Source organism: Carcharodon carcharias, chromosome 17 (genome assembly GCF_017639515.1).
Source record: "Carcharodon carcharias isolate sCarCar2 chromosome 17, sCarCar2.pri, whole genome shotgun sequence".
NCBI classification, from domain to species: domain Eukaryota; kingdom Metazoa; phylum Chordata; class Chondrichthyes; order Lamniformes; family Lamnidae; genus Carcharodon; species Carcharodon carcharias.
Genome location: NC_054483.1, coordinates 45,498,271 through 45,518,386, shown reverse-complemented (window position 1 = coordinate 45,518,386; position 20,116 = coordinate 45,498,271). Strand labels below are relative to the sequence as shown.

The following is a 20,116-nucleotide window of genomic DNA, read 5'->3' as shown; positions in this document are numbered from 1 at the left end:
ACATGATAGGGTCCCCCTTGTCCTCACTTATCACCCCACCAGCCTCCCCATTCAAAGGATCATCCTCCGCCATTTCCGCCAACTCCAGCATGATGCCACCACCAAACGCACCTTCCCTTCACCCCCCCCATCGGCATTCCTTAGGGATCATTCCCTCCGGGACACCCTGGTCCACTCCTCCATCACCCCCTACTCCTCAACCCCCTCCTATGGCACCATCCCATGCCCACGCAAAAGATGTAACACCTGCCCCTTCACTTCCTCTCTCCTCACCGTCCAAGGGCCCAAACACTCCTTTCAAGTGAAGCAGCATTTCACTTCCATTTCCCCCAATTTAGTCTACTGCATTCGTTGCTCCCAATGTGGTCTCCTCTACATTGGAGAGACCAAACGTAAACTGGGCGACCGCTTTGCAGAACACCTGCAGTCTGTCCGCAAGAATGACCCAAACCTCCCTGTCGCTTGCCATTTTAACACTCCACCCTGCTCTCTTGCCCACATGTCTGTCCTTGGCTTGCTGCATTGTTCCAGTGAAGCCCAACGCAAACTGGAGGAACAACACCTCATCTTCCGACTAGGCACTTTACAGCCTTCCGGACTGAATATTGAATTCAACAACTTTAGGTCTTGAGCTCCCTCCTCCATCCCCACCCCCTTTCTGTTTCTTCCCCCTTCCTTTTGTCTTTTCCAATAAATTATATAGATTTTTCTTTTCCCACCTATTTCCATTATTTTTAAATATTTTAAAATCTTTTATGCTCCCCCCACCCCCACTAGAGCTATACCTTGAGTGCCCTACCATCCATTCTTAATTAGCACATTGATTTAGATAATATCACCAACTTTAACACCTATGTGTTCTTTTGTTCTGTTGTCTGTGACATCTTTTGATGATCTGCTTCTATCACTGCTTGTTTGTCCCTTAAACCACACCAACCCCCTCCACTTCTCTCCCCCCACCCAAACCCCACCCCCCCCACCCCACACACACACACACACACACACACACACCTTAATCCAGCTTAAATTTCACCCCTTTCTTGGATTCACTCAGTTCTGTCGAAGGGTCATGAGGACTCGAAACGTCAACTCTTTTCTTCTCCGCCGATGCTACCAGACCTGCTGAGTTTTTCCAGGTAATTCTGTTTTTGTTTTGTCCACAGTTTTTTGCTTTTATCTGCAGAGATCTCCAGCATGTTTGCCCTCTTGAGTCAGTGGTGACTCTGTTGGCTGGGTCATGTGAGTCAAATGGATGATGACCGCATCCCCAAAGACATACTCTATGTTGAGCTGGCTATCAGCATGGGACCAACAGGTCACCCACGTCTGTGTTACAAGGATCTCTGCATGCGAGACGCCAAGTTGACCGGCATCGGAGTCAATGCTTGGGAAGTCCTTACTACTGACTGGAGTGCCTGGAGGCAAGCAGTCAAGAGAGTATGGAAAAAGCAGAGGACAAAAGAAATGTCCAGATGGTAGCAAAGAGAGCCCGCCAGAAGGGAAAGAAAACATCAGTGAACCCCAGGCCACCGCTATTCATCTGTGCCAGCTGCAGAAGAGCTTTCCACTCACAAATGGGCCTCTACAGCCACACAGGCGATGTTCAATACAGAAGTGACATACAACTTGGGCGCAGTCCGAGATGGACAGATGCCACCATCATCATCTCACATCATTCTAAAATTAGGATACAAGGCACAGAAACAGGCCTCTTGGCCCAATCAGTCCACGCTGGTATCTGTGCTTCACTTCCATCCATATTAGCTGCTCCGTGGATGGCACCTATCAGTGTGATGCTTTATTATCTTATATCTTTATGTGTATAGATTCTATTTTTGGCTTGCTGATAGCTGTGTCCCTTTTTCTCTGCCATTGTTATCCTGAATAAGTACAGCTACTCCACCTCCCCTTTTGCCCTCTCTATCTTTTCTAAATATGTTATATCCTGCAATCTTTATTCCCAGTCCTGATTTTTCTGCAACCTAGGGAATTTAGTAGATTTCTGATTCTAAGGAATTTTGAAAATTCATAACCGGTGCATCCATTATCTCTGCCACTACCCTTTTTAGAACCCAACGAAAGGAAGCCATCAGATCTTGGCAGTTAGTCAGATTTTAGTCCCTTAAGTTTCTCCAATGCTTTTCCTCTGTTGACATTAATTACTTTAAATTCCTCACTGTTATTAATCCCTTAGTTACCCTCTGTTTTTGGTATGTAGTTTGTGTCTGCTGCTGTAAAGACAGACTTTAATGCTCCACCCTGGAGATGGGCTGGAAGGTGAAGGGGTTGCTGGGGAAGGGGATGGTCTAGCGGTATTGTCGCTGGATTAGTAAGCCGGAGACCCAGGCTAATGCTCTGAGGACCCGGGTTTGAATCCCGCCATGATAGATGTTAGAATTTGAATTCAGTATAAATCTGGAATTAAAAGTCTAATGACTATGAAACCATTTCAATTGTTGTAAAAACCCATCACTAATGTCCTTTAGAAGGAAACCTGTCGTCCTTACACTGGCCTGGCCTACATGTGGCTCCAGACCCACAGCAATGTGGTTGACTCTTAAATGCCCTCTGAAATGGCCTAGCAAGCCACTTAGTTGTAACAAACTGCTACAGAGTCACAAAAAAGGAATGAAACCGGATGGACCACCCAGCATCGACAATAGCAGTTTCAGCCCTGTCGACCCTGCAAAGTCCTCCTTAATATCTGGGAGCCAGTGTCAAAATTGGGAGAGCTGTCTCACAGACTAGTCAGACAACGGCCTGACATAGTCATCCTCATGGAATCATACCTTACAATAATGTCCTAGACACCGCCATCACCATCCCTGGGTATGTCCTGTCCCACCGGCAAGGACAGACCCAGCAGAAGTGGTGGTACAGTGGTATACAGTCGGGAAGGAGTTGCCGTGAGGGTCCTCAACATTGACTCTGGACCCCATGAAGTCTCGTGGCATCTTGTCAAACATGGACAAGGAAACCTCCTGCTGATTACCATGTACTGCCTTTCCTCAACTGTTGAATCAGTGCTCTTCCATGTTGAACACTGCTTGGATGAAGCACTGAGGGTGGCAAGGGCACAGAATGTACTCTGGGTAGGGGACTTCAATGTCCATCACCAAGAATGGCTCAGTAGCACCACTACTGACTGAGCTGGCCAAGTCCTAAATTACGTTGCTGCTAGGCTGGGTCTGCGGCAAATGGTGAGGAAACCAGGAAGAGGAAAAAACTTACTTGACCTCATCCTCACCGACCTGCCTGCCACAAATGCATCTGACAGTATTGGTAGGAGTGACCACCACACAGTCGTTGTGGAGATGAAGTCCCGCCTTCACATTGAGGATGTCCTCCATCTTGTTGTGTGGTACTACGACCGTGCTAAATGGGATAGACTTTGAACGGATCTAGCAATGCAAGACTCGGCATCCATGAGGTGCTGTGGGCCATAAGCAGCAGCAGCAGTACTCGAACACAATCTGTAATCTCATGGCCTGGCATATCCCCCATTCTGTCATTACCATTAAACCAGGGAATCAACCCTGTGCAGGAGGGCATTCCAGGAGTAGCACCAGGCATACCTAAAAGGTATCAACCTGGTGAAACTATAACACAGGACTACTTGTGTGCCAAAGAGCATAAGCAGCACGTGTTAGACAGAGCTAAGCAATCCCACAACCATTGGATCATATCTAAACTCTGCAGTCCTGCCATGTCCAATCGTGAATGGTAGTGGACAGTTAAACAACTGACTGGTGGAGAAGGCTCCATAAATATCCCCATCCTCAATGATGGAGGAGCCCAGCACATCAGTGCAAAAGATAAGGCTGAAGCATTCGCAACAATCTTCAGCCAGACATGCCGAGCAGATGATCCATCTCAGACTCCTCCGGAGGTCCCCAGCATCACAGATGCCAGTCTTCAGCCAATTCGATTCAATCCACGTGATATCACGAAACGGCTGAAGGCACCGGATAGTGCAAAGGCTCTGGGCCCTGACAATATTCCGGCAATAGTACTAAGCTTCCGCTTCAGAACTTGCCGCGCCACTAGCCAAGCTGTTCCAGTACAGCTACAACACTGGTATCTGTCCCAGCTATGTGGAAAATTGCCCAGGTATGTCCTCCACATGAAAAGCAGGACAAATCCAACCTGGCCAATTACCGCCCCATCAGTATACTCTCGATCATCGGTAAAGTAATGGAAGGGGTCATCAACATTGCTATCAAGTGGCACTTACTTAGCAATAACCTGTTCACTGACACACAGTGTAGGTTCTGCCAGGGCAACTCAGCTCCTGACCTCATTACTTGGTTCATGCACGGACAAAAGAGCTGAACTCCCGAGGTCAGGTGAGAGTGACTGCTCTTGACATCAAGGCCGCATTTGATCAAGTGTGGCATCCAGGAGCCCTAGCAAAATTGAAGTCAATGGGAATTAGGGGGAAAGCTCTCTGTTAGTTGTAGTCACACCTAGCACAAAGGAAGATAATTGTGATTGTTGGAGGTCAGTCATTCAGCTCTAGGAAATCACCGCAGGAGTTCCTCAGGGTAGTGTCCTCGGCTCAACCATCTTCAGCTGCTTCATCAATGACCTTCCTTGTATCGTAAGGTCTGAAGTGTGATGTTCGCTGGTGATTGCACAATGTTCGGCACCATTCGTGACTCCTCAGATAGTGAAGCAGTCCATGTCCAAATGCAGCAAGACCTGGTCAATATCCAGGCTTGGGCTGACAAGTGGCAAGTAACATTTGTGCCACACAAGTGTCAGGCAATGACCATCTCTAACAAGAGAGAATCCAACCATCGCCCCTTGATGTTCAATGGTATTACCATCACTGAATCCCCCACTATCAACATCTTGGGGGTTACCATTGAACAGAAACTGAACTGGACTAGCCATATAAACGCTGTGGCTATAAGAGCAGGTCAGAGACTAGGAATCCTGTGGCTACTAACTCACCTCCTGACTCCCGAAAGCCTGTCCACTATCTACAAGGCACAAGACAGGAGTTTGATGGAATACTCTCCACTTGCCTGGATGGGTGTAGCTCTAACAACACTCAAGAAGCTCGACACCATCCAGGACAAAGCAGCCCGCTTGATTGGCACCACATCCACAAACATTCACTTCCTCAACCACTGATGCACAGTGGCAGCAACATATACCATCTACAAGATGCACTGCAGGAACTCACCAAAGCTCCTTAGACTGCACCTTCCAACCCCACAATCGCTACCATCTAGAAGGACAAGGTCAGCAGATGCATGGGAACACTGTCACATGCAAGTTCCCCTCAAAACCGCATGCCATCCTGACTTAGAAATATTTTGCCATTCCTTCACTGTCACTGGGTTAAAATCCTGGAAGTCCCTCTCTAACAGCACCATGTGTGTATCTGCACCACATGGACTGCAGCAGTTCAGGAAGGCAGCTCACCGCCACCTTGTCAAGAACAATTAGGGATGGGCAATAAATGCTGTCCTAGCCAGTGACACGCAATCCTATGAATGAATAAAAAAAAGCATTATCCTTGACCCACTCTATGAGTAGTTGTGCTTGTTTTGTTGGATTGTCGCTATCCGTGGTGTGCACTACTTGGACACCATTAAGCATTCTTGTAGAAGTTACGAAGAAGCCTTTATTAACATTACTGAATTATGCACGTATTTATAGGTACAGAGAGGACTCCATGGCATGTCCTTATACATTGCTACCTAGCTCAACACTGATGACCTAAGCTCTAGGTCAGGCGCCTTCTTACATCACTGGTGGGCAATACTGTATTCAGTCCCAGATTAACCCTTAATGTACAGGATCCTTCTATGACAGTGTCACCAAGCCACTCTTGGTGCTGGGCATTTAAGACCACCCCACTCCCCCCAACCCCACAGGGTACATTCTACGTCTTTGCTATGTAGCACTTCTTCCAAGTGATGTTCAATGTAGAGGAATACTGAGTCAGCAGCTGAGGGAGGGCCATAGACGATAATCACCAGGAAGTTTCCTTGCCCATGTTTAACCTGATGCCTTGTGTCTTCAGTGCTGAGTTTACCGATGGGCATTCCCTCCTGACTCTATGCCAGTGTGCCACATATCTGGTGGATCTATCCTGCTGGTGGTGCAGGCCATACCCAGGGATGGTGATGGAGGAATCTGGGACATTGGCTGTGAGGTATGATTCTGTGAGCATAACTATGTTAGGCTGTCACTTTTCTAATCTAAGATCTCCCAACTTTGACACAATTCCCCAGATAATAGTGAGGAAGACATTGAAGGGTCAACTTGGTTGTGTGCGCATTTGTTGTGTTCAAATCCAGTGCCAAGGTTAAAGTTGAGTGGTCTGTCTGTTTTTATTTTTTCATTATACGTCTTTGTACCTTTACATTTCAGCTGTGGCTTGGTAAGTCATTTCAGAGGGCAGTTAAGACCCACATTATTGTGGGTCTGGAGTCACATATAGATCAGACCTGGTAAGGACAGTAGGTTTATTTATTTCCCAGAAGGGCATTAGTGAACTAGATGGGATTTATTGACAATGTGATAGCTTCATGGTCAATCTTACTGATGCTAGCTTTATTTCTAGATTTATTATTTAACTGTATTTTTAAAAACCAAGTTCAAATTCATAATGTGCCAAAATGCCATATGAGCTCATGGATTATTATCTCCAGGCCTTTGGATTACTAATTCAGTATTATAATCATTACACTACCATACCCTTATGATTGTTCAAAGCCAAGAAAAACTGGCAATGAAGTTGTTGTGTTGAGGTCAGCATTTATGCCTGTGTGAGGGCAGAACCCTGGGATAGGCACTACACCCACTGAGCTTGTGCTCCATCAAATTCAGTTAGGTGGTAAACATTTCCCTTCTCAGTGGCAGAAATATGTAAAACGTAGAGTAAACAAAAGCTCATGTCACTTGCCTTAAATTCTGTGACTTTCATCTTGGACTCTTCTGATTGTACTAACTATATAGCAGACCCAGTTGCCAGGACTTGATCATCAAGACGGATGTGTTTACTTAAAGATAAGCTACTGACCTTAAGTTTGCTTTTGTTCTTGGGATTGACTGCAGACATTCACAAAACCTTTGCGTAATTGAAGTCAGAAATCCTCCACCTGTGTCCTCTTTTACCTATGGAGAAGCTTGTACTTATTAGGAATTAGGGAACAACTGTCTGAAGGCTGTAAAATGTGCTTCCAATGATATACATGTTGGAGGAGAAGGAGCATCAGAAGAGTGTAAGTGAGGCCAGATTAATCAGAGAAGCAGGTTATTCTCGGTCTACCAATCCAGTAACATGTATCAACCCAGGCAAGAGGAAGACTGGAGAACAGAGTTCTGGAAAGAGGGACACTGGAATAAGGAGTTGATGGGAGATGAAGACTGGAAAATGAGGACTCAGGACAAGAGGAGAGATTGAGGAATGGGTGGAATGTAAGGAGATCCATATTTTCTGCAGAGCCGGGAGCAGTAGCAGCAACATGGTGAGTGGAAGCTGTGCCAAGAGGGAACAACTAGTGAAGGAGTGAAATCTTGGGATAAATAGGGACGGTGATTGAGGTTTCCCACTTCCCAAGAGGAAAGGGAGAGGAAGGGTTCTTGAATGATGGGCTGTTAGATCATGGGATGCTTCGTCACATGTGCCTATTGAAGAAAACTAGACATTGTTTGAACGGGAATGGGATAAATATTTTAAAAGCAGCTATATAAAAGAATTGGACGAATATTAGGAGTTATAGATTCCTGCTGTCAGGATCCCCCATTCGCCAAGTAAGATACTGGAGGTTACATCTATAAACTGCCATTACTCATTGATTATTCACAATCTTTCAATTCTTATGGTTACAGGTGTAGTGGCAGAGAACTGAAGGGTTGCTAATGTTATACAAATATTTAAGAAAGGGGAGTGGACACTACAGCCTAGTCAGCCTAACATCAGTGATGAGGATGTTATTGGAAGCCATTATCAGGAACAAAATAAACTTTCATTTGGAAAGGCAGGGTTTAATCAAGGAGAGCGGGCATGGATTTATTCAAGGCTGTCTTGATTGAACTCTTTGATGAGCTCATAGAAGGTTGATCAAGATAGTGCAGTAGATATTTCTGAAGGCATTTAACAAAATGTCATACAGGAGGCTGATTAAGAAGATGCAAACCCACACAAACAAGAGGAAACTGAGAGTTGGGAAATGGAATTGGCTCAGTAACAGGAAGCAGAAAATGGTGGCGGATGGATGTTTTTCAGACTGATAGATCATTTATAGTGGTATTCCCCAAGAATTGGCTTTTGGGCCCATTGCTCTTCTTAATTCTGCATAGAATTACATAGGATTATATAGCATAGAGAAAGGCCTAGTCCATGCCGGTGTTTATGCTGCACTCAAGCCTCCTCGTCTTTTCTCATCTAAATCTATCAATGTAACCACCTATTCCCTTTTCCCTCATATGCTGGTCTAGCTTCCCCTAAAATACATTTATACTATTCACTTCAACAATTCTCTGTGGTAGTGAGTTCTACATTCTTATTACTCCTTGAGTTAAGTTTCTTCTGAATTCCTATTGGATTTCTTGGTGACTACATACAAATATACAAATTAGGAGCAGGAGTATACCACTTGGCTCCTCGAACTGTTCCTTCATTCAGTAAGATTATGGCTGATCTGATTGTAACCTACCCCCGATAGCCTTTCACCCCCTTACTTTTCAAGATTCTATGTAGCTGTGCCTTAAAAGTATTCAAAGATTCTTCTGCCACTCCCTTTTCAGGAAGAGTGTTTCAAAGGCTCATGACCCTTTGAGAGAAAAAAAATTCCCCTCATACTTGTCTTAAATAGGCCACCCCTTATTTTTAACCGATGACCCCTAGTTCTAGACTCCCACAAGAGGAAACATCTTTTCCACATCCACCCTGTCAAGACCCGTCAGGATCTTATATGTTTCAACAAGTCACCTCTTCCTCTTCTAAACTCCAGTGGATAAGAGCCTAGCCTGTCCAACCTTCCCTCATAAGATAACCCTCCCACTCTGGGTATTAGTCTTGTGAACCTTTTCTGAACTGTTTCCAATGCCTTTACACCCTTCCTTAAATAAGGTGACCAGTGCTGTACACAGTACTCCAGATGTGGTCTCACCAGTGCTCTATATAACTGAAGCATAACATCTCTACCTTTGTATTCAATTCCCCTTGCAATAAATGATAACTTTCTATTAATTTTCCTAATTACTTGCTGAACCTGTAAATTAACCTTTTGCAATTCATGCAAAAGGACACCCAGATTCTTCAGTACCTCAGAGCTCTGCAATCTCTCACCATTTAGATAATACACTTCTTCTTTATTCTTCCTACCAAAATGGACAATTTTACATTTTCCTACATTATACTTCATTTGCCAGATCTTTGCCTACTCACTTAACCTATCTTTTAGTAGATTCGTTTTGTTCTCTTCATAACTTACTTTTCTACCTAGCTTTGTATTATCAGCAAATTTAGCAACCATACCTTTGGTCCCTTCATCCAGGTCATTTATATAAATTGAAAAAAGTTGAGTCCCCAGCACTGATCCCTGTGGCACATCACTCGATACATCTTGCCAATCAGAAAATGATCCATTTATGTCTATTCTCTGTTTCCGGTTAGCTAGCTAATCTTCTATCCATGCTAATATGTTACCCCCCTACACCATGAGCTTTTATTTTCTGAAATAACGTTTGATGTGGCTGTGTCATATTGATGGCCTCTAGTTAGGCTCTTCCCCACAAGAGGAAACATTCTTTCTGTAATCATTCTATCAAAATCAAATTTATACACAAACTAGGCTGTGGTGTAGGAAGCAGAAATTTGCAAATGAAAGTTTGCAAATGATACAAAACCTGGCAATGTGTCTTTGCTGGCTCTCTGAAGGAGCAATTCACCTAGTGTCACTCCCCCACCTTCTCTCCATAACCCTGCACATTTTTCCTTTTCAGGTAACAATCCAATTCCCTCTTTAATGTCTCAATTGAACCTGCCTCCATCACAGTCTCAGGCAGTGCATTCCAGATCCTAACCATTTGCTGTGTGAAAACGTTTTCCCTCATGTCACCATTGCTTCTTTTGCCAGTCACCTTAAATATGTGCCTTCTGGTTCTTGATCCTTTCATCAATGGGAACAGTTCCTCCCTATCAACTCTGTCCAGACCCCTCGTGATTTTGAATACCTCTAGCAAATTTCTCCTCAATCTTATCTTCAAAGTCCCCAACTTCTCCAATCTGTCTAAGTAACTGAAGTTCCTCATCCCTTCGATAATTCTGATGAATCTTTTCTGCACCCTCTCTAATGCCTTTACATCCTTCTTAAAGTGCGGTGCCCAGAACTGGATGCAATATTCCATTTGATGCCGAACCAATGTTTTATGCAGGTTTAGCATAACTTCCTTGTCTTTATACTCTATGCCCCTACTGATAAAGCTCAGGATGCCATATGCTTTATTAATCACGCTCTCAACCTGTTCTCCCACCATCAATGATTTATGTACATTTACACCCGGGCCCCTCTGTTCCTTTTACTTTATTTATATGTTAATGGGATGTGGATGTCGCTGGCCAGGTCAGCATTTATTGTCCATCCCTAATTGACATTGGTGTGCTGCCTTCTTGAACCACTGCAGTCCATGTGGTGTAGGAATACCCACAGTGCTGCTAGGAAGGGAGTTCCAGACTTTTGACTCAGCAACAGTGAAGGAACAATGATATAGTTCTAAGTCAGGATAGTGTGTGGCTTGGAGGGGAACTTGCAGGTGGTGGTGTTCCCATCCATGTGCTGCCCTTGTCCTGCACAATTTTGCCCTTTACATTGCCTCCCTGCACTATTCCTATCTAAATGAATCACTTCACACTTCTCTGCATTAAATTTCACGTGCCACTTATTTGCCCATTTCACCAACCTGTCCCTGTCATTTTGAAGATCTACACTATCCCCCTCACAGTTCACAAAACTTCAACTTTTGCATCACCCATAAGTCTTGAAATTGTGTCTTATCCACCAAGGTCTAGGTCATTAATATATATCAGGAAGAGCAAAGATTCCCAACACCAACTCCTGGGGAATTCCACCATAAACCTTCCTCCAGTCCAAAAGACATCCATTAGCCACTACCCTCTGTTTCCTGTCACTCAGCCAATTTTGTATCCATGCTACTACTGTCCTTTTTATTCCACGAGTTCCAACTTTGATCATGTTTATTGTGTGGCACTTTATCAAATGCCTTTCAGAACTCCACAAATGCCACATCAACAGCATTATCCTCATCAACTCTTTCTGTTACCTCATCAGGAAACTTATGCAGGTTAGTTAAACACAATTTGCCTTTAAGAAGTTCATGTTTGGCTTTCCTTATTTAATCTGCATTTGTCCAGGTGACTATTGATTTTATACTGAATTATCCCGAATGAGGATAGATATAAGCCACAGAAGCACATATGGGATGCTGGAATGGAGACCAATGTGGCAGATGACATTCAATGGAGAGAAATGTAAAATGATGCACTTTGGGAGGACTAATATGGAAAGACAGTATAGTATAAATTTGAAAAGTGTAGATGAGCAGAGAGATCTTGGTGCCTTATACTGCTACAAATCCTTAAAAGTGGCAGTACAAGGTGGTTCTTGGAACTTCTTGCACAACAGATTCTGGATGGAGACCATGAGCAAAGATACTCAACTACACAACCCCGCCATGGAGAAGGCGAAATCTTAACTGGATAATTACACAATGCACAACATTTGTACATGACACATGATAAGATGTTATATCATCAGGCATCGTATAATCAGATAGTATGTGGTCAGAACATCATGTGATCAACACTCCCATAATGCCTCCAACCAGTGTTGGACACCCTAACTTCAACTCCCATTGTTCGGCTGTTTCTCTTGCTTCAGCTTGAGTATCACTTCAGGCTCTGGCTAGAAACCCTGCAAGATCCTGTGAATAGAGCTGGTGGATGAAACAAGGACGGCAGGCCTGGCATTGTTTGTGGGTTTGTTGCAATGAGAGAGGTGCCAAGAGAGCAGGTCTGCAACTTGTGACTGTGTTGCATGCTGCTTCCCTTCTCTTTCAGTCTGGAGTGAACAGTGGTGGTTGGAGATGGCAGTTTAAAATCAAGGTGTGCTATTACCCACGTGCATGATAATCCTCTGTCTCTATTCCCTTTTTTCCCCATTCACCCACCAGTAGAAACAGTCTTTGGTTGTTTACCTGCAATAAAATCCTTAGGATCCACTCCCCCTTCATTGGTTGCTCCTTCCTCTGCCCCAGTCACGTTCACCATTTTGATTCTGAGTTTGTTGCAAAAACTGCGTACCACTCTCACATCGCCTCACTTCATTCCCAAGCCCACTCTGCAGCCTCCATAGAATCCCCACCTCCTATCATCATCCTCCAGTACCAGTTTTTGGAATTTTATTCTTGCCACCCCCAACTTCCAATCTCCTGACCCCAAATCTTCTGGCCACTAGTTTCAGTATATCCTCTAGTCCAGCTCAGCCAAATCCAACTTTGCATTTCTGCCTGCTCTATCTCTCAGTCCTCTTCACCAACCAGTCCTGTTTCCAGTCAACCTAAGTGTGGACTGGCTGTCTATGCCAGGATGGGCTAAGGTTGGTGGTGTAATGTGACAGAATGCGTGGACTACCACTGCAAAACAGATTCTGGGCAGTTGAAGCTCTGCCTGGGAGAATCATGTCCTATTCTGTAATGCTGAACAACCTACATCACAATACGCTGCACTCCAGATGAAATCCGCATTTGCATTTTAAACGGATACATTGCCTAACTTTGGGGGGGTGGGGGGGGCGGTCTGTGGCTACCTAGAGTTGGGCCACTGTGAAGGTAGGAACAGGGTGGCAAAGTCATTCCCTGCCATTGTCACAACTCTGCTGTCCTGTTTGTGCTGAACATGAGGACATAGAGTGAAACCCATATATTTGTAGCTGTCCTGTGATTTGTACTCCTTCATTGTTCAATGAAGTGTGTGAACGTGTACAATTCACTGAAAAATTGAACAGCAAATAATTTTACAAATAGCTCATTCCTGTAACTAATTGATATTAATTATTGTCTTTTAGGGAGCCTGCCTGTTGGGAAATTGACAGAACTGAGTGCAATGCTGGTTTTAGACCTGCTCAATTTTACTGATGAGTGAAGCCAATCTTCTACTTAGCAAATAACATGAAAATGATGGCTTCTGACTGCTGTTTTGAATCCCGTCAAAAGGCTGGTGCATCTCACAGTGACAAAGCCCTTTAATTCTAGGCAAGATTTGCCTATATCATATAGTCTTCTTTTGGTGCTTGAACTAACAATCTTTTGATACAACAACAGAAACTTGCATCTTAAAGCAGGAAAGAGAGGCAGAAAGGTTTAGGGAGGGAATTAAAGAGTTTAGGAACAAGGCACCTGATACTACAGCTGAATGATTAAAATTGGTAATGCCAGAATTGGAGGAGCGCAGAGATCTCAAAAATTTGTTGGCTTGGAGGAGTTTACAAAGATCAAGGTGTGAATAATACAGTCAGAAAGTGGGACTGTTGTGTGCTCGTGCCAACGTATTACTGCGTGCATTGACGTCGGGTCACATTCCTGATGTCATCACAGCCGATCTGGATAATACTGCAGCTGGGCGGGGCTGGAAATCAGGACCCCGCCCACTTTATCCAAATTTAATTAAGTAGGATATTTAAGCTCATTAATGTCCCAATTGACTGAAATAAAATGTGGTGGAAGCAATAAAACGGTTAGAGAATGTGTTTCAAGTCAGGTGGGTTTTTCATTTTTTTAACAATTAGCTTGTTAAGGCAGGTTTAAAGTCTATAGCTGAGTTTGAACTCAGCAGCTCAGGGTGCTGTGACTGCTGGCAGTGCTCTATATATAAAGCGAAGTTTCAGCTTAATACTTCTCTTATTTCGAGGCTTTATCCTTCCTGCTGAGAGATGAATTTGGATCCTCACCAGCACTTCAGCCACTTTACTAGGGAACACATCAGAATAGTTGTCTCTGCGGGAGACACATCTCCAGTGAGGAGGAGAGGAAGGGGAGGAGGAGATTGAGAGAAGAGAGGAAGAAGGGCAGATTGAGAGGTCCAGGATGCACTGCTGTGCTTGAGGGAGGCAGAGCTGCACCAGACCAAGAAGGTGATGCATGCATTATGATGCATCAACAGAGATGCAGAAGGACTTATACTGCCCCTCATATATATAGGCAGAAACTGAGCTACCTTCAGATGACCAAGACACAATGCCAGAGGAGGCTCAGGCTCTCAAGAGCCACAGTCACCTCTCTTTGTGACATTCTGGCAGGGGAGATATCTTGCAACTATGTTGGTTGTCACCCAGTGCCTGTAGCTGGAAAGGTAACTGTTGTGCTGAACATCTTTGTAACAGGATCCTTTCAGGCCCCATGTGGAGACCTTAGTGTCATTTCACTATATCAAGATTTTGTAGGAATGCACAAGGTACCCAGGCAGCAGCTATCAGTGTACCAGACCTGTTCAGTGGCCCTGATGTCCTGGATGGTTGGCTTCTCAGTAACAAGGGTTACCCTTTGATGGCTCATGACTCCAGTCTCTAGTGAGGGCCTGAGAACAGACATGGAGAGGAGCTACAATGACAATCACGAAAGCACCAGGGCCATTGTTGAGCAGACAATTGACCTACTGAAGGTGAGGTTCAGATTCCTTGACAGTTCAGATGGGGCATTGCAGTATGCTTCATCACCTGTGTCACTCTTGGTCGCAGTATGCTGCGCCCTTCATAACCTCGCCATTCAGAGAGGGAATACCCTTGAGGAAGAGGGGAATGCCAGATAGCGGCCATTCACCTGGAAAGCAGCTGCCGATCTGCTACTCCCCTTGCCCTGGATGACTTTGGCGGGCGTTATCTGTGTGGCTGAAACCTTGAGGGCTCACCATGTTAGAAGACTCCTGCAGAGTGACAGGAGGAGCTTCTGTCGCTGTGACAATGGACGAGGAATGTGTCATTGGCGGATGGGCAGAAGAGAAGCTGCCCCCATCAAAAGTACTTTGAGAGGTGCTTCCAGGTGGACTGCTTGGTCCTCCCTGCCTTTGCGTGAGGCCCCAGGAGCTGGCTCAGTGTCCTGGCTCTCAGTCTCCCTGTCGCTCAGGCTCTGGGCTCCTGAGCTCAGAGCTGGAGCGCATATCCAAAATTGCATCAGCATGATGTTCGGCTTGCCCCTCCAGGACTGCTGCCATTCTGTCCATGGAGGAAGCTTGGTGCATGAAGAGTGGGTAAGTGCAAATGGCTTGGCACTGGTGCTTGGTGCTGTGAAAGGATGTAATGCTGCATTTTCTGAAGGTTCTTCCTCAACCTCGGGCGGGGAATTGTTGGGCCAGCATCTCTGTCATGTTCCATGGAAGAGGCTTCACCTGCACAGGAGACACAGAAAAAAAGGCCATTAGTTGGCATTGGAACCCATTCCACAGGTGTGCAATGCTCAGCACCATTACAGTCATGCGCAATATGAGATATGACCCATTGAGATCATTATAGCACACTTGCAGCAATATTACAACTTTCCCTTTAGGCAGAATTGTCCGCTCTCGTTTTTGGTGAGTGTCATAGTGGACGGGAGTGGAAAATATCGGGCGATTGCAAAAATTGGTTTTGCTGTGTCATAAAAACAGTTTGCAATCATCTGCTCCACCCGTCAATGGAGGGCCACGTTTCCTGCTGCCACACATCAGGAATCTAATTTCAATACTTTAGCATCTCATTATAAGCCCTGTTCACTGGAATCATTCCCCCTACGCTAGATCATCCGGGCACATTGATTGCATGCCAACGTGTTTCACAACTGTACATAACCAAAGTGCACCTGGCGGGCTGCACTTTGCTTGGGATTGCAAGGTTTGTTTGCCTACCTTGCTTTGGGCAGCACTTGTGGCCATCAGCACCAGGCTTTGCTGGCGGCACCACATCACTTTTAGGGGGGCTCATGGGCAGGTCTCTACCTACCAGACTAGCCGTAAGGCAGGAGTGGCTTTTCAACAGCTGCAGAGCTAGGGCTTGCTTGGTGAAAGGGGAGAAGTAGCCCCAGGCAAGGCAAGAGACTGCAGGGGGTTGTACTGGGGAAGGGGGGTATCCCAGGGTGTTTGTGGGGGCACATGTTGATCTGTGCAAATGGCCTCAAGATGGTGAGGGCTGAGGAAGCAGTCTTCAGAGGAGGTGAGGCCAGATGGAAATGTGAAGGTGTGTATGAGAGAGTGAGTGGTGATGTCCCTTGAGCTGGCAGTGAGTGAGATGCCAGTGAATATGTGATGGGTTTGTGAGTGTGTGAGTTTAGAGTGATGAGATGGTTGTCTTACCTTGGTGACACAGATGAGATCATTCATCCTCTTTCCGCACTGGATGGCCAACCTCCTCTGTGCAGCATTGGCACTGACCACCACTGCCACCATCACTCAAGCTGGAGTGGTGAGATTGCTGGACCTTCTGTGGCCAGAGTGGGGGTGGAGGACATCATGGTGGGCCTCCAAAAGGCATTCCAGTGACAGGTCACTGAACTCCTCTTGACCTTCAGGGCCATGTCTTTACTGGAGCAGTCCTGTACTGCAAGCATTGAGAGCTCTGTGCGTGGCTGAGTTTAGATATGGCACCTGGAGGAAATGGTGAAGTAATGGCGTAGCGTGCGATTCAGAGACCACCCGCCAGAGAGACAGCGTGTTTCCTGTGGCTGCATAATTAATGAGGCGGGAAGCGCAAGATACGGCGCGAAAACCCGCCATTGCGGCCAGTGGGTAAAACATCTTTTTTCACGCCCATACCGCACTTAGTTCAATTCATTCTGCCCTTTGAGTGCCGAGACAACAATTTTTATATTCGTTGCCAAGTATCCTCCCACTTGCCCTCTCCCCCATATTCCGGTTTCAGCCACTTGCAATCTTAACAGACCTATGCCTTCCTCCAATCTCGCATTTACCAATGGACCTTGAGAAATCAGCTGGGAGAGCAGGGGAACATCCTCCTCATGCAGCATCAGGATGGCCAGCTCAGGGACAACACCTCCAGTTCTGCCACTCTCTCTGGCATTGTGGGAACACTTTTCCTGAAGGTAGGTGTAACATTGCAATGATTACCACTCTTAGGTTAGTTATGTCAGCTTGCCTCCAAGGTGACTGAGAAATGCATGATCACCAAAATGCTTGGCTGGCAAGATCCTGTGCACCTTCCTCATGTGTACAGGCACCCACACCACCCCCATCCCCCCATCCCCCCCACCCAATAAACCCTCACAGAACCACTATGACAAGTCCACAGAGGCACTGAGCAATGCCATTGCTGCATAATGCTGCCTTGCACCTCAGAATTCCTCACAGGCCCCCAGTATTCTCGAGCCTTCCCTGCAGCTTCTCAGCACAAGGATAGACATAATGAGGAGTTACTCACCCTGGCCAATATCAGGAGCTCATTCAGCCTCTTTGGGCATTGCGTCCATTTGCAAAGCACTATGCCTATGCTGCTAATCCCCACTGGCACTTCCAGCCAGGCTGCCAGTGTCACTGAAGGAGGTCTCCTCATGCCATCTGCTGACACAAATTGTTCACGCTTGGTAGTCACGACCTGGCGGAGGGCATGCAGGGATCCATCATCAAATCTTGGGGTTTCTTTTCTGCCTTTCCCCTCGCCCCCTTATCTCAGCCATCTATGGATGAAAACAAGCTGGAACTAGACAGCTCCTTTCTGTTAAGATCTTGAAAGCATGTTCACGGTCAAATTGTATGCCATCTGTGGTCAGTGGCAAGAAACAACTTAGGATATGCACATTTCAGTAAAATGTTAAACGTATCCACACTTACATGCAACCAAGCCTGATACTATCTCCTCTGAATAAATTCGGTAGATGTCTGGAGAAAGCACACATTTGCTATGTCACCTGACAGTGCCCCATCCAGTTGGCCCTTTAAATGAGTGGCTTTGACCTTCTTCCGGGTCATGGCCAATGACTTCGAACACCCTCCAACACCAATTGGGCAGGCTTTGGAGACACACTCAATCTCGTGGGCTAGAAATCTGCCCTCAGGCCAGAATTTGCATAATTGCCTTTTTATATAGCGTAGTTGGATGGCAGGGGTGGGAGGTGGAATGTTGCACACTTTCGGGGGCGAGTCCCGCCCACCATGACCAGGTGTAATATTCAGCATCAGAAGGGGTGAAGCTATGGAAGGATTTGAAAGCAAGGTTGAAGATATTAAATTTGAGGCGTTATCGGACCAAGAACCAGTGCAGCTTGGAAGGCATGGGTGATGGGTGACCGAGACTTGGAGCAAGTCAAGGTACAGGCAACAAGTGTTTTGGATGAGCATAAATTTATATAGGGTGGAAGATAGGAGGCTGACTAGGAGAGCATTGGAATTGTCAAGTCTAGAGGTGACAAAGGCATGGAATGAGGATTTCACCAGCAGATGAGCTGAGGCAGGGTTGGACTTGAGCGATGTTATGGAGCTGGAAGTAGGCAGTCTTGATGATGGGACTGATGTGTTGTTGGAAACTCATTTTAGGTCAAACACAACACCAAGGTTGAGAATGGCCTGGTTCAGATTCAGAGAGTTGCCAGAGATGGAGACGATGACTAGAATTTATGGCAGGGACCAAAGACAATAGCTTCAGTCTTCCCAATATTTAGTTGAAGGAAATTTCCACTCATCCAATATTGGATGTTGGACGAGCAGTGTGACAAATCAGAGACAGTGGAAGGGCCCAGAGAGGTGCAGTGAGAAAGAACTGAGTGTCCCCTGATGTGTTTTCAGATTACATCGCTGAGCAGGAGCATGTAGATGTACAATAGCAGGGAGCCAAGGAAAGATTCTTGAGGCCTCCACAGGTAACAGTACAAGAGTTGGGAAGAGAAGTCATTGCAGGTGATTCTCTAGCTTTGATTTGTTAAAAAAAGAATGGAATCAAGCAAGGGTAGTTCTACCCAGCTGGACAAAAGAGGAGAAGCATTGGATGGTGTTGTAAACTTCATCGAAGGTTACTGATAGGTTGAGAAAGAATAGTTTATGAATAGTCACAGCCACAAACAATGTCATTTGTGACTTTGATAAAGGCTGTTTCGGTACTATGGCAGGGCCAGAAACCTGATTGGAAGGATTCAAATATGGAATTGTGGGAAAAATGGACACAGATTTGTGAAGTGACAACATGTTCAAGGACTTTGGAGAGGAAAGCTAGGCTGGAGATGGGACAGTAGTTTGCAGTGACAGAGGGGTCAAGGAAGGGTGATAGGTTTGAAGGGTGTTGGTGGGTAAACAGTACCTGAGGCAAGAGAACTGTTAAAAATATCAGCTAACATGGGTCCCAAGAGGTTGGATGGTCAACAGTTTGGAAGGAGTAGGATTGAGAAACAGGAATGCTGCTGACTGCATCAAACGTTCTAAGTGCTTCAGTTTTGGAATACGAGTATAAGTGCAAAACACTTCTTAAATATTGTTCTGTTTTCTTAAATTTAGAATGTATGATGTGTTGCGGCTTTTTTTTACAAATGCTATAAGCTAGTACAAACGGATTTCTTTGAACGGTAAATCAGCATATGAATCTTTGCAACAAAAGCAACTGACATGTAGCAGCTATTTTTAGGAACACCCACCTGTTAAACAGTCACTAGGGAATATGAAAAATGCTTCAGTGTATTTTATCCATACTTTTATTCTGAAATTACACTCCTTAATTCTAATCTTTAGACCTTACAGGAATGTAATGTGCCATGAAATAATACAAAAGCAATGTTCTATGTAATAGTCCCATTCCCCATTAGGTTTAGTGCTGATCAATCAGTGAAGATTTCTATCATACCCATTAGAGAAATGTTATAGGGTAGGCTTTGAGTCTGTGTCTTAGGTGCTGCTACACATTGCTCACAGTCTCCCATCCAATGAGCTGAATATTTTCTAGGCACATGGTTTCGTCTACCGAAAATAACTTCAGACCCAGTATGCTGACAAATGTTACTTGTACTGTGGTGACAGGTTGTCCATTGCTTATTACCACTATCTCACCAACGTCAAGGTTAACTCTCAACCAACCCCCAGGCTGTTAGTTGCTCTGTCCCAAGGGTCTAC

The 20,116-nt window shown here is 45.3% G+C and overlaps 1 protein-coding gene across 2 annotated transcripts in view; it reads left to right on the top strand.

The window, feature by feature from the left end:
* Positions 1-20,116, top strand: part of mypn (myopalladin) — a 451,051-nt gene that overhangs the window by 12,990 nt on the left and 417,945 nt on the right. The window lies entirely within an intron of this gene.